The 14412-nt window shown below is 40.6% G+C and overlaps 1 protein-coding gene and 1 long non-coding RNA gene across 18 annotated transcripts in view; one reads left to right on the top strand and one right to left on the bottom strand.

Annotated features, from left to right (window-relative positions):
• Positions 1-576: 576 nt before the first annotated feature.
• The window catches only part of DHRS9 (dehydrogenase/reductase 9), a 32691-nt gene continuing 18855 nt past the window's right edge, over positions 577-14412 (top strand). For 6 of the 14 annotated variants that reach the window (XM_008687084.2, XM_008687083.2, XM_008687079.2 and 3 more), the window contains exons 1-3: positions 3415-3611; positions 6066-6116; positions 6988-7135. The gene's annotated coding sequence lies outside the window, so the exon portion shown is untranslated. Of the gene's footprint in view, positions 801-3414; positions 3612-4072; positions 4118-6065; positions 6117-6987; positions 7136-14412 lie in introns of those variants that run through there. The other 8 variants (XM_040644145.1, XM_008687082.2, XM_040644188.1 and 5 more) reach the window with 8 other exon arrangements.
• On the bottom strand, positions 7075-12944 carry LOC103659535. 4 transcript variants are annotated; one of them, XR_567501.2, is made up of 4 exons: positions 12457-12943; positions 11964-12026; positions 9670-9763; positions 7075-7209 (listed from the first exon to the last, which is right to left on the bottom strand). It is a non-coding gene; the product is annotated as an uncharacterized LOC103659535 (long non-coding RNA). The 4 variants fall into 4 exon arrangements; XR_005838571.1 differs by lacking the exon at positions 7075-7209 and adding an exon at positions 7843-9236 and having other exon boundaries at positions 12457-12944; XR_567500.2 differs by lacking the exon at positions 7075-7209 and adding an exon at positions 7843-9205 and having other exon boundaries at positions 12457-12942.

The following is a 14412-nucleotide window of genomic DNA, read 5'->3' as shown; positions in this document are numbered from 1 at the left end:
GCTAAAATTCAGGGGAAAAGAAGTTGTCTGGATTGGAAGAAACCAGGAAACGTGGCAAGAGAATCATTCCTAAGTCACGGATCATTCTGTTTTCTTAATGTTCTGCATGTGATGGTCACACCAAAAGGAGCACCCACCGCCCTTCCTCTGTAAGAGTCACATTTTTCTTCCTAAGCCTTCATTCCTCTCTCTTGCTCCATGTGCCTTTTCAGTACAATGCTCCCTGACACAGTACTCCTCACCTCACCTTTCAAGCCAAGACCTCTTCTCTGAATAAGCTAAAAGGTTGTGCCTTCTGCAAATAAGAAAGATCTTTTTTCAAAGAATCTACCAAATGTTCTCACAATTCAGTCCTTAACTATTAGTTTAGCTAATTTTACAGTAAAGGGGAACAAAAGATTAGCCCAGCTTCATCTTACAATTGGGAGAATGAGTAACAAAGCTCCTGGTTTTGACCAAGCCTTGCTCTGCATTTATGGGAAGCATTATGCTCGATTATCAAAGTCATTGTTTGTGTCACTAGGGGGATCTGTATACTGGAAATAAGAAAGCTGTCTGTTGACAAAGGGAAGCAGTATGATTACAATGTACGCTTGAAAAAATATGAAGTCATAATACCAATTCCTCGTTATTCAGAGAGACACACTGCACTGAGAGTGACCTTAGAGAGAGGGTTATACGACAGCAGGAAGGAGAAGGCCAACATACTCTCTCCATAAACAGCCTTGCCCCCGGCCCCCTCACAAGAGTGACACGGGCCGTGCTCCAGGAGCCGGATCCATCACAGCTTGCAGTGCCGGGTAAGTGCTGTTCTTTATCTGATCTCACGTCAGGCTTATCTCTGGCTTGGAACCTAGCACAGCGCAGTTGCAAGAAGCCCAATGCATTTCACCTTGTGTTTTGGTGTCTGGAAAAGGTGGAGAAAGCACCCTTGGGCAGAATTGGGGGAAATATGGGCAAGATAGAGATTATTATTCTATTAACATATAATGTATTATTGGTTTCAGGGGTACAGGTCTGTGATTCATCAGTCTTACACAATACACAGTGCTCACCATAACACATACCTTCACCAATGTCCATCACCCAGCCACCCCATCGCTCCCACCCCCTTCCACTCCAGCAACCCTCAGTTTGTTTCCTGAGATTAAGAGTTTCTTATGGTTTGTCTCCCTCTTTGGTTTCATCTTGTTTCATTTTTTCTTCTCTTCCCCTATGATCCTTTGCCTTATTTCTCAAATTCTATGTATCAGTGAGATCATATGATAATTGTCTTTCTCTAATTGACTTATTTCGCTCAGCATAATACCCTCTAGTTGCATCCACAGCGTTGCAAATGGCAAGGTTTCTTTTTTGATGGCTGCATAATATTCCAGTGTGTGTGTGTGTGTGTGTGTGTGTGTGTGTGTGTGTGTGTGTGTACACTACATCTTCTTTATCCATTCGTCTGTTGATGGACATCTGGGCTCCTTCCCTAGTTTGGCTATTGTGGACATTGTTGCTATAAACATTGGGGTGCAGGTGCCTCTCCAGATCACTACATTTGTATCTTTGGGGTAAATACCCAGTAGTGCAATTGCTGGGTCATAGGGTAGCTCTATTTTTAACTTTTTGAGGAAGCTCCATAATGTTTTCCAGAGTGGCTGCACCAGCTTGCATGCCCACCAACAGTGTAGGAAGCTTCCCTTTTCTCTGCATCCTCGCCAGCATCTGTCATTTCCTCACTTGTTAATTTTACCCATTCTGACTGGTATGAGGTGGTATCTCATTGTGGTTTTGATTTGTATTTCCCCAATGCCGAGTATTTTTTCATGTGTCTTTTGGCCATTTGTATGTCTTCTTTGCAGAAATTTCTGTTCATGACACAGAGATTTAAAAGAAAAAGGACAGTCATATGCTTAGTGTTTTGTTTTCTATAGTTGAATGAAATCCACAATGCAATCTCCTGTTTTAAGAAAGAACTAAGAAAAAATGGAATGGTAATTTGGTTCTGTATTTTTTACGTTACCTTCAATGACCAGAAATCTAATGTAGGGAGAGTTCTGAGCAAGTAGCCCATCATAGGTTGCCTTGTTAAGGAATAGAATGAAAGGAAATTTAGCTCTTAAGATGTGAATTTGAACCTAGTCCTGATAAGGCACTGCTGACAAGTGATTCCACTAACTGAACCTGTATATGGGACCATCTGACAAGGGGAGAAACAATCTAATGTTCTAGCCTTTTCTTTGCTCCTTTCCCTTCTCTCTTCCATGACCACCAGGTGCCTATAGCTCTCTCCAGCTCTCAATAACAATAACTTGCTCACAGGAAGGGTATGATATTAATCATTTATACCTTTCTTCATGTGGATCTGAGTCAATGTACTACTTCAATCTAAGCCTTGCTTTGATGTGCAGAATGTAAAGGGGAAGAAGTACATTTGGCATGTTCTTGGCATCCTACATCCTTACCTCTGTAAATGTCAGTCTTGGTTTTTTGTTCTTTTGGAGAAAAAAGATCCCCATTTAATTTACAGGATGAAAGCAGTGTCTAAACTCTACCTAGATGGTTATAGTCATTCATTCTCTCATCCCAGCTAAACCACAACAAATTGCATTTTCAAAGAGGGAAGACAGAAGCCTGGGAAATCTGAGACATATAGCAATAAATTGATATATAGGGAAACTGAAAGTAAGCAATCCGTGGAGTCTGTACCTGGCTGTGTGTTTAAGGGGGAGGTGGTAGCCTGGGCGAAGGGGGTACATATTAGCACTGTCTCTACCTCCTCCTCACCTACAGCCTCCGTGTTTTCCATCGTCGTCCCAGGACATGGCAGATCGATTGTGATAAGCTCAGAAACAGACTAGCTCCGGGCAGGGAAGGGGATTCTTTCCCATTCTCAGTGATCTCCATTCCAGAGACCACTTCATTAAGATCCCCTTGTCATACCTTCAAACACAAATTAAGACTCATAGATAAGTACAGAACCTCATTGCATCGCATGCTTTCATCTCCTTGCTCATCAGTGTTCAAAAAAAATGAGAAAAAAGAATCCTCCAAGACTGGTGTCTCCTACCTACTCTCTTAGCAGGGAAGCGGTACTCAGTCAGCACAGACATGTTAACAGGAAGAAAAACAAAACCCTAGAGACTATGAACAGTAACCATAATTCAAAATTAATTGATTAAAACAATGCATGGGGCAGTTTACAAAACGCTTCCATGTTACATTATTTCAACTGCTGAATTTTGTCAAGAGATTGCGCTCAGAGTGAAAGGAATGTTATTAATCCTTTTTAAGTCCCTCCTGAAAGTTGTTAAATCCAATTTACTGAAGGTACTACCGATTCCTCCAAAAACACATGACCCACAGCTGTTTGGCCTCCTTCATGCACTAAAGAGAGATTTAATAGTCAGCCAGTGTCACACAGGAGTGACTCAGAGCGAGGCGGGAACCCAGGAACTCTTCACACATGTGTGTACTCAGGGCCTGACGGAAGCCCAGAGAATCTCCACCTCCGAGGACCGGCGTGGTCAGGTGGCTCAATCCTTCCTTCCTCAGCACAGCGCACAGAACCGCCCTCCACCCAGCCGGTCCCCAACAGTTCGCCACTCCAGTTCACCGCCAGTAAGGTAACCAGTGACTGAATTCTGTCATCTATCCCTCCGTTTCTCATGTCAGTCTTCAAACTGCCTTTGATTCTCCTCACTCTTGCAGAATTAATCAAGTCCTTTTTCATGCTATAAAGTAGTAATAGTAATAATAATAGTAATAGTAATGTTAGAAGGCTGTGATAGACACTGAGTCCATCTTACCATAGACATGATCCCAGTGTCACCCGGGTCCTTGCCTGGAACTCCCCCCAGGTCTCTCTTCGAATGTTCTTTGGCACCTTAGAGTTACAATCAAGTTTGTATCTAGTTATTCTCTCTATGCCTATTTGACACCATCTGTAAATCTTGTAATTAACTGGAAACTGGGTGGGGGAGGGGTTCCGGAGAGAGTAGGAGTCTTAGCTGAGTTTCTTACTGGAACCACAGATGTGCTCCCAGCTAACTGTAGGTCTGATCTGCTTGCCTCCCTGCTTTGCCAGTGTTACCAGACGTCCCTTGAGGCGAATGCACACAGGCACACTAAGGTGAGCGAGAAAGGTGCCTTCTAGGTCTGAAGGAATCAGGGAACCTCCTCCCATGCGCGCTGGATTCCTGGATACTAAGACGACAGCGATAAAGCTGCTTCAGATATTTACTCTCCATATTATGATCCTGTGGTTGGCATTTTACCAAGAAGACGTTGGGCTTTCCTCCAAGTCCAAGTCTGTTTTCACTTTGGCTTCCAAATACAATGCGTAGTTTAGTGGCCTCTGGCCACTTAATCCAGGGCAGCCACTGTTAAAGTCTTTATGATTTAAATAGGGGTGTGTTGCACTCCCTCAGTGGGTTGATTTTTAGCAGTTGGGGGAAAAGTTTAAATAAAACATATTTTTAAATTAAAAATCAACTTGAGTTGTACAAATAGCTCTGAAATGTCCCCCTACACTACTAGCTCCTAGCTCAAAGGTAATGATTATGCTTTATTTATCTCAGAATCCTTTGGCATATGTTAGATGCTCTAAGAATATCCTTGGCTAGATGCTGTATGAAATGAAATTTAAACATTGTATCGTCTTCGTATTGTGTTTTTGAGATTTGAAAATGTGTCCAATTTTTAGAACAAATCCCAATGCTTAAATACAAGAAAAAAAATCATTATCTCATACGTTTCAAATGAGGAAAGGGGGAATTGGTTGTAAAACCCTCAGAACAAATGTCACTTTCTTAAGGTACAGATTAAAACCTCAGAGCTTTCCTTCTGCTCAAAGACAACTGCGGACAAAAAGAAATAGACTGAAGTTTTGAACACACTTTCTGCATCTATACGTAACATTGTCTCCATACTCTGTTTTCTTTGTTTTGTTTTTAGTGTTTTTTTTTTTTTAAGTAATCTCTATACCCAGCGTGGAGCTTGAATTCACGACCCCAGGATTAAGAGTCGCGTGCTCTTCCAACTGAGCCAGACTGGCACCCGTCTATGCTTTCTTTGAAGCCTCGTAATAACAAGCTATAGTCATATACAATGTATTATCTCTTAAGTAAAGCAAGCGTGGCTTTAACAATAATTCTTAACCTGCCAATACCACCAGGAAACCTATTGGCAAAGTAATCAACCTGGGGGGGGGATGGAGGAGAATTCATTAATTAATAATTGTGGATATTATGGTGAATTATAATTTGAAAGTTTTGCGAGAAGGCAAAAGAAAATCAGAGGGAACTTTTATCCTTAGAACTAAAAATGCCAAGTGTAAGTCCAATAGGTTTGCCCTCCATTAGGAGTGGCTGCCGTATCTCTTCAGGAGACTTTCTGAATGAATGAGTGTGCAGAGAAGAACGTGCTTTTCCACGCCTCACTGGTCCCGCGTCACAAAGTACACTCCGGGTACCACACACTCCCTCCCTCCTGGAGGAAGCAGGAGTCAAGGGAACGTAACTGGTGGAGGAGGTTTTTATTCCACCGAGTGAGAGAACTTACTGTTTCCATGATGACGAAGACCACCCCAACTGTACCATCAGCAGCATTGTAATTTTTATTATTATTACTATTATTTTACTCAGACCCTCAGAGAAGCATTTGTTGCTTCATGTAAGCATGTTTCATAGAGGGTCCCTTGGCTCCATTGAAAAAAAAAATGGCCTTAGATTTCTAGGTGCCCAACTTGAACACTTTCTCACAGAAATGTAACTTATTCATCATAGGAATTTGTTTGTGTCATTAGGTCAAACTATTTTTCTTAGAGGCGTGGCAGAAATCTGTGAAAGCTCACTTGGGTTAAAAAAACAAACAGAACTTCTTACTTCAAGGAAAAGTTCAAAATAAAAAGGAATTCGGTATAACTTAGCTAGGTTAACAATATTTAAATGTACTAAGGACATACAGGTCCACAATGCCATCAATATTAAGAAAGATGTGCGAGAGAACTTCAACGAACTTCAAAAGGAAAATATTTGAGAAAGCTACTTCTAAATGCTCTCTATTTGATGTTTTTTAAGAAACTACTTAGTCGTTGATCCAACTTGGACCATGATTGCCACAAATTGAAAGTAAGTAAAAATTCTACAAATTCTTATCAATCAGTGTGATCGACTGGTTTTACTATTGCTTTCTAAAACAAAGCCCCCTCATGGAATTATGTAGAAATAAAATGAAGTCGTGTAGGAGGAAGTATTTAGAAAGAATTCTGTATTTCTTATGGAAAGTAGAGCTCACCATGACATTGAGACATGAAGACGTTATTCTCAGTTCTTTTTGTTTGTTGATAACTGTCACTTATTTTTAAAGGGCAGAGGAACATGAATAAGAGAAGTGAAATCAAAGGATCTTATTTTTTATTTTTTACTAGGAAAGACACCCAGGTACAGAAAGTTTTTAAAAAAAGCGGAAGTGAGAAAGGATAGTAATCGAGTTGCAATAGCTTCCCATAGCTGCAAACACATGCTTACACTTAAGCATTTTTGCATGGCAGATGAAAGACACAATTAGTTCTCCTTTCTTGGTTCCTTTTGAATCTGTGGGGCATGATCAAGACTTTTGATAAAGTATATTCATTCCTCCTATTAACTGACAACGCATTAATTTCTTTGCCATTCTTCCTTCTCCTTCTACACGGTTTCGGAGTTCAGAGATCAGAACTTGATGGAGCTCTAGCCGCTCGCTGGCTAATGACTTTCTGTATGATACCTACTCCATACTTAGCTTGCAGAAATATTTTGACAATTAAATGAGATAAATATTTCTCGAACACTTTTCAAAAATTCTTAAAGTTCTCTAAATTGGAAGTGTGAATATTATATTGCAATTATTATCCTTTTGTCTGATGACTCAAAGGGCTCAAAGACTAATCCAGTTATCACCAGAACCCTGGGCTTAGAGTTGAAACTTTTTCCTTCTTCTCTTCCTTCTTTCCTTCGACAGCATTTATTTACCTAATGCCAAGGATTATGCAAGTACTGGCGCTTGTAGAGAAGTGTATGCATAGCCCAGACTCCCAGGCTTGAGTGGGAATCCAGGTGGCGGTGGAGCAGAGCAGGAAAGGAAGAACAGCCAAATCCAAGTGGCCCGGGTATCAGTCTTCAAAACAGCACTACGATTCTATCTTGAGACAATTAGACTGTATTTCTGAATTTGTTTCTTTCTCTATAAAATGGAGATAATTTTACTGTAAGCCTTATTTTTTTTATTTTTTATTTTACTTATTTGAGAGAGAGAGAGAGAGATTGAGAGAACGAGGTGGGGGAGGGACAGAGGGAGCCTGATGAGGGCCTCAATCCCAGGACCCTGGGATCATGACCTGAGCCGAAGGCAAATGCTTAACCTACTGAGCCACCCAGGTGCCCCACTGTAAGGTTTAAATAAGGAGTGTTTATAGATCCCAACAGAGGGCCTAGAATACAGCAAGCACTCGGGAAGTCATAGCAGTTACTACTATGCCTTCCTGACTTGGTAAACTGGGAATCCCAAGTACCATGGTTTTTCTAGGGGCATATTCTGAATTCTGTAGAATCAGCCGGCAACCCACCGGAGGGCGTCCCCAGAGGAACCTGTAGTGGCCCTAACTGAAAAGTCCCAGCCAGAATTTAGGCCTCACAAATGCTGTGAGTGCTAACTTGGTCGTTTTTAAATTTGGCTTTGTTCAATGCCTCCTCTCCTCCTGATGACAAAAGGCACTTTTTAAAAGTTGTTTATTTTTAAAGATTTTATTTGTTTGTCAGAGAGAGAGACCATGCACAAGCAGGGGGAGCAGCAGAGGGAGAAACAGGCTCCCCCCTGAGCAAGGAGCCCGATGCGGCACTCAATCCTGAGACTCTGGGATCAGGGCCTGAGCTGAAGGCAGATGCTTAACCCACTGAGCCACCCAAGCATCCCAAAAAAGGCACTTTTTAAAAATCACAGAAACTAATACTTACAGTAGCAGCATATGAGTTATATTTATAAGTAATAAAACTTTTCTGGTAAGGCCATAAAAAATAAATTAATGAACTCTCATCAATGTGACACTATCGGAGAACTAATGGCTGAGTTTCCGGAAAAATGGTTCTGGTACTATGAAGTTCTGGACCCCCAACACAAGGAAGCTCTACACCAGTGGTTCTCACCTGGGAGCCGCTCTGCCCCCCAGGGGACATCTGGCAATGTCTAGAGACATTTTTTTTTGTCACAACTGGGGAGGGGGTGCTCCTGGCATCCCAGGGGTAGAGGCTGGGGGTGCTGCTAAACATCTTTTGATGCACAGGACAGACCCCAAAACAAAAAATTTCACCCCAAATAGCAAAAAGTACCTCGAGTGAGGAAGCCGTGCCAAAGTATGAGCCATACATAGAGCGGGCCCCTCACAAGTGAACGTGACAGATCCCACCGCAATGATAAGGGTCTTCCTGTACAGCGGGCACTGGTCTTTACTTTACCAGGTACTCTCCAACAGAGACGTTATTATTTCCATTTTGCAGCTAGAAAAATGGAGGCTAAGAGAATATAAATAATTTGCCCAAAGGCCTCTGATGATCGAGGAGCTGGGACTGGACCTCTACCTGCCTGATTCTGAGACCTGGACTCCTAACCCCTGCCTTGCTGTCGTGTGTGTTTGTGTGTGTGTGTGTGTGTGTGTGCGGCCTCAGTCCTTGCTTCCCACATTTATTTTTACTAGCAAAGTGGCTAGTGCTTATTTTGGCTTTGGAACAGTCTCCAGGCCCAGTTCAGAGGATGCATATTTAGGATTGCACCAGTCCTCATGCACTGCGGTGTGGGGGCTGCAGACCTGCTTTCCCCAACTCTGTCTTCGGCTTTGATGAGCCCACAGGCTCACAGCCACTGGGTCCTAAGAAGGCTGTTACAGATGAGGGGCTCTTGCCTTGAGCCAAGTGATGTGTACCCCTGCTAAGCACTTTGTTGTGAGATAAACCAGAAGGCAAAGCAGATAAGCAAACAGCCCAAGCAACCAAGGTCAGTGCCCCAAGTCTCTGAATTATCAGGACGAAGGAGCCATGCGGAGGCGGCCAGGCTGGCGGAATATGGTTGAGGCGGCCATAGTCGTTACAGTCATTCATTTACTTCTCGGTGGTCGATGAACAATTGACCATCAATCAGCTTCTGTGTACAGGTTCATGTTCCCAATGACTCTGACCAAGGGCTGCTGCTAGGAAACATGACAACACATGGAGTCTTGGCTAAAATAGAGGTCAAAGGTAAGTATGTGTTGGTTTGTGATTGACTCAATCCAATGACCTAGAGGAATGTGAAACTTAGGAATTGAAGAAGATCCAGTATTTTTTGGACAATAATATTTGGAGTAAGAACAGGCTATACAAAACTCTAGGTCAGAGTTGGTAGACCCCTGGATTTAGGCTGCAGACTGGGACACCAGCATCTGAAATGACTCTCAGCCCAGAGGGGTACTTAATGAAGATAACACAATTTTAATGTAAGCTCATCCGTTACAACGAAAAAGCTCCGCTCTCTTGCCTGTCACCAAGGAAAAATGAGTTTGGCTATTGAAAGAGGAAGTAAGGGGGAAATGGAGAGCATGAGGAGGGAGGAGGGTGTTTGACTGTTTTGGTTTGAGTTTTTGCTTTTCTCTAGTGATTGTGAAGGTGAACTTACCAAAGAGTAGAAGTCCAAGGTCACTAGATCCTAGAGTGCTGGAGTTGTTACTTATTTCATGCATGAAACCCCTTTGGAGCTAATGAAGCCTTTTCTTAGGGGGAAAAAAAAAAAGCTTTATTTTTACTTGCCAAATTTTTACTTTTTTATTTTGAAATAATTTCAAACGTATGGAAAAGTCAAAAGAATAATACAACCCAGAATCCCCAAATATTAATGTTTACCACATTTGCATTGTCATTCTCTCTTTATATCCATATGTACGTGGGGTTTTTGTGGCTGTTGTTTTATTTTTAATTGAAGTATCGTTGGTATACAATATTATATTAGTTTCAGGTGTACAACGTAGTAACTTGACATTTATATACATTATAAACTGCTCACCACCTATCACCATACAAGTTATTACATCATTATTGACTATGTTTCCTATGCTCTACCTTTTATCCCTGGGATATATTTATTTCATAACTGGAAGTTTGTATCTCTTAATCCCCTTCACCTATTTAGCCCATTTACCGCCCCCCCCCCACTGCCCCAGCAAACACCTGTTTGTGGTTTGGCAACCACATCTTCCTTATCCATTCATCTATCAAGGGACACTTAGACTGCTTCCTTAGTAGGTTTACTTATCTATGTAAATATTCTTACTATTTTCTTAACTTTGAGAGTAAGTTGAAGATACGGTGCTAATTAATCTTTAAATACTTCAGTGTGTGTTTCCTAAAAGCAGGACACTTTCTACATAATCACAGTAAATTATAAAAATGGAGAAATTAATATTTATTGAGAATGAAATAGTATTTAACATATCAATAAATCTTACTCAAATTTCACTAGTTGAGCAAATAATGTTCTTTCTGGCAAAAGAAAAAAATGGTTTTCTGGTCCAGTACCATACATGGCATTGAGTTATCACATTTCTTTAATCTCCACTTATCTGGAGCAGGCTTCAGTCTTTCCTTTCCTTCATGACGCTGACATTTTTAAAGATATAGGCCATGTACTGTGTGGAATTGGGAGACATGTCTTTGTGCAAGATTAGCTTCCAGGGGCGCCTGGGTGGCACAGCGGTTAAGCGTCTGCCTTCGGCTCAGGGCGTGATCCCGGCGTTCTGGGATCGAGCCCCATGTCAGGCTCCTCCGCTATGAGCCTGCTTCTTCCTCCCCCACTCCCCCTGCTTGTGTTCCCTCTCTCGCTGGCTGTCTGTATCTCTGTCGAATAAATAAATAAAATCTTTAAAAAAAAAAAAAAAGATTAGCTTCCATTTATACGTGAAAATGCTGCTGTGTCCTTCCCAGGGCACCGTAGCAGGAGGCACATGGTGTTGGTCTGTCCCAAAACTAGGAGCACTTGATTAAGGTGGTATCTGTCAGATTTCACTGTGAAATTATTATTGCTCTCTTTTTAATTAGTACATATCTTAGGAGGAGATATTTTTGAGATTCTGTAATTGTTCTTAACAGAATTTCGCCTACTAGTGTGAGCGTCCATTGATTATTCTTGCCTGATATAATTGTTACTATTATAGTTGCCAAATGGTGATTTTCTAATTCCATCATTTCTTTTACATTTATTAGTTGGCATATTAATTCTTGTATAAAATGAGGCAAATAATGTGCCCTCTCTAACTCAAAAGTCTGTTGAGAGAATCTAATGAAATCTATATGTAAAAATGCAGTGTAGAATGCTTCACAAATGCAACCATTCTTTCACTATTCCTCCCCTTCCGCTTGCCCCCAGCAAAACATGATGACGTAGAAAGTTTCTACTCTCTGATCTAGGACACATTAAACCCCATGAGCATTTGCCTTCCTCAAATAACTCCATGAGCTTTGGATTGCAATGAAGGCTACAGAATCCATGTAGAAAACAATTCAACATTTAGTTATTCGATTATTGAATTTACTGAGGCTAGACTTGAACAAAACACTATACTAATTGAATTTATAAATATGAAATTTCCTTAAAATATCTAAACATGAAATTTGCCAACAGGTAGTTACATCAACACTACACCTCAAAATTATACACTTTCTTATGTATTTATATATTTGAGACGGGAAAATTCTACCACATGGACATTAATTTGCCACAAATCAATAACTCCTACACAGGAAAGATTTGGGAAACTATGCCTAATTATTAAGCCATGATCGTCTTAAAAACTTGACTGCTTTAGAAATACGCACAGCTATATCAAAAGAATCAACCAATGCGCTCAAACCTATCATATTTTAATATTTACCTTTATAAAACTAATATTTAGTTTTTTCAATGGACAGTTCTCTTACCTCTTCTTTCTTTAGCTAAAGATCTTTTGCCGGGAAGAAAATGAAAGCAGAGCCCGAAATTTCCTTGAGAAATGAAGAAGATATATTACACTGAGTTATTTTTTATCTGCAATAATCTGTTCCTTATAAAGCAATAGAAACAAAGTTGTGTGTATGTGTGCACGTGAGTGTATGTGTATAATTCTATCTGTGTGTATGTTTGTATTCCTTATTAGGGAAAGAAATATTGACATATACAGGAGAAAAACTGGAAGAAAACATGTACCAAAAATATTAAGAGTCAAATGTGATAATCATTACTTTGTTCTTTAATTTTTTCTGTATTTGCCTTTTTTTTTTACCATGAGCATAAGTTACTTTTACAAGCAGAAAAATCATGAACAATTTTTTTAATGGTTCAAATGAAAAACCAGGAAATACCTGTTTAAGAAAAAAAGAAAAGAAAAAAGAAAGCCCAAAGTTTATAAAATTGCTTGACCTTGCAAGTACTCACAGTGTCCATGAATCGTCATGATTCCAGAAGCATCTGTGAGGTCTGAACTTGAACTCCAGGGCTTATCCATTGTCCTCTATGAAGCACTCAGGGCCCCTCTCGATTCTCGGGGTGGATCTAGATCAAAGGCCGAGATATGTGTGAACATAGGAAGGAAACTTTCTGCGTCAAAAGGGAAGGAAATAAGGTTTTTCCCACAGGTGATGTTCTCTGTGACCCCTCTTGCTTCCAAAGGCAGAGAGAGCCAATACAGACCCACGGCCGGTCCTATGTGGGGTGGCACCTAATGATCTCCTTCCTTTGGTTTGCCAATGACTGAGCAAGGAGGTCTGAGCCTTCATGATGCTCAGACCTGAAGCAAGCAGGCAAATGCCCCCACCCCCGCCACGGTTCTTGTTCACTTCCTACTATGGGAAAGCTTGCTCATTTATTATTTATTTATTTATTATTATTTATTGTACCCAAGATAAAAGTGATAGTATTGGCTGTCTGTGTAAATGACAAACATTGTGATATATATGGGATTTTATTTTTTAATTTATTTTTATTTTTATTTTTTTTAAGAATTTATTTATTTGACAGAGAGAGACACAGCGAGAGAGGGAACACAAGCAGAGGGAGTGGGGGAAGCAGGCTTCCCGCTGAGCAGGGAGCCTGACACGGGGTTCAATCCCAGGACCCTGGGATCATGACGCTTAACGACTGAGCCACCCAGGCACCCTTATATATGGGATTTTATATCCCAAAATAGTCTGAAGTCTCACCCAGTGATACTTTTGATATTGCACTTCCAAATTAGCATCACACTTGTTTTCAGTAATATAATCGCTTGATTCGTTCACAACTGTTATTTTGCAGCCAAACATTGTATAATAATTAGTATGACTTTTAAGATGGCGTATGCATTTAAATGGTCAAGACTATAAAATTAATAGGGGCACCTGGGTGCTCAGTTGGTTAAGCATCTGGCTCAGGTCTTGATCTCAAGGTCATGAGATCAAGCCCCACCTTTTTTTTTTTTTTAAGAACTATAAAATTAATGTAGTATTCTTTCTTTAACATTTATTTTTAATCCAAAACAACTGTGATATTTCTATATTGGTATAGTCAGCCTACGTGAAATGATATATATTTTTTTTATTTAGGAAAAGATAAAAAGGTTATATACATGCTGAGGGAAAATGCAAGTGGTAGCCTTCTGAGGAATGGAGAAAGGAAACCCTCCACCCGTTTGATTTTAGGCCCTGGGCCACCTCTAACCCAGACTAATTAGTTTTCCAGGTCATCCTGCTGCCCTTACTGTCAAAGCCTCACAATTTTCCAGAAAGAATTGTGTTTTCCTTTGTCCTATGTCATGTGATTCTTTTTCTCACAGAAAGCTAGTGTCCAAAGAGAACAGAATCGGAGGCTTCTTGATTCTGTTTGGAGTGCTGTGCTTTTGGCCACCATCCTTCAGTCTCTTCCCACTCATCTCGCCCTCTCTCCATGAACTCCCGGGGGCTGTGCACCGCATACTCTCTGCACGGAGTTGGGATGGTCTCAGAGTTGGGTTGAAGGATGACAATAACCCACTGAAAACAAGAAAATGGAAACCAACTTGGAAATATTTTCATAGTGGCAACTACTTTGCCTGACAGTATAAAAATAATCAACAATCTAATCAATCAATTGGAATCGAGCATTTTCTAATAGATTTTCCTATTCGACTCCTGAATTTCATGAAGTAGGAAGAGACAAGATGTTACCGTGACAGTCTATGTTTCAGATGGATGAATTCATACATTCACTCACGTCAACCCAAAGACTTGTGTCAGCTTTGCCAAGACACCTCTCTCCCGTTTATTTCCTCTGGCTATGTTTTGGTTAGGTTTTGCATTACTTTAGAGGAATGGTTTAGCACTTAAGTGGCCATCTTCCTAGCCAAATAATAGTTTTGTTTTGGTTTTTTTAAACTAT

This window comes from Ursus maritimus, unplaced genomic scaffold (genome assembly GCF_017311325.1).
Source record: "Ursus maritimus isolate PB19 unplaced genomic scaffold, ASM1731132v1 scaffold_1, whole genome shotgun sequence".
NCBI classification, from domain to species: domain Eukaryota; kingdom Metazoa; phylum Chordata; class Mammalia; order Carnivora; family Ursidae; genus Ursus; species Ursus maritimus.
The sequence above is the reverse complement of the archived record's forward strand: the minus strand, read 5'-3'. Positions and strand labels throughout refer to the sequence as shown.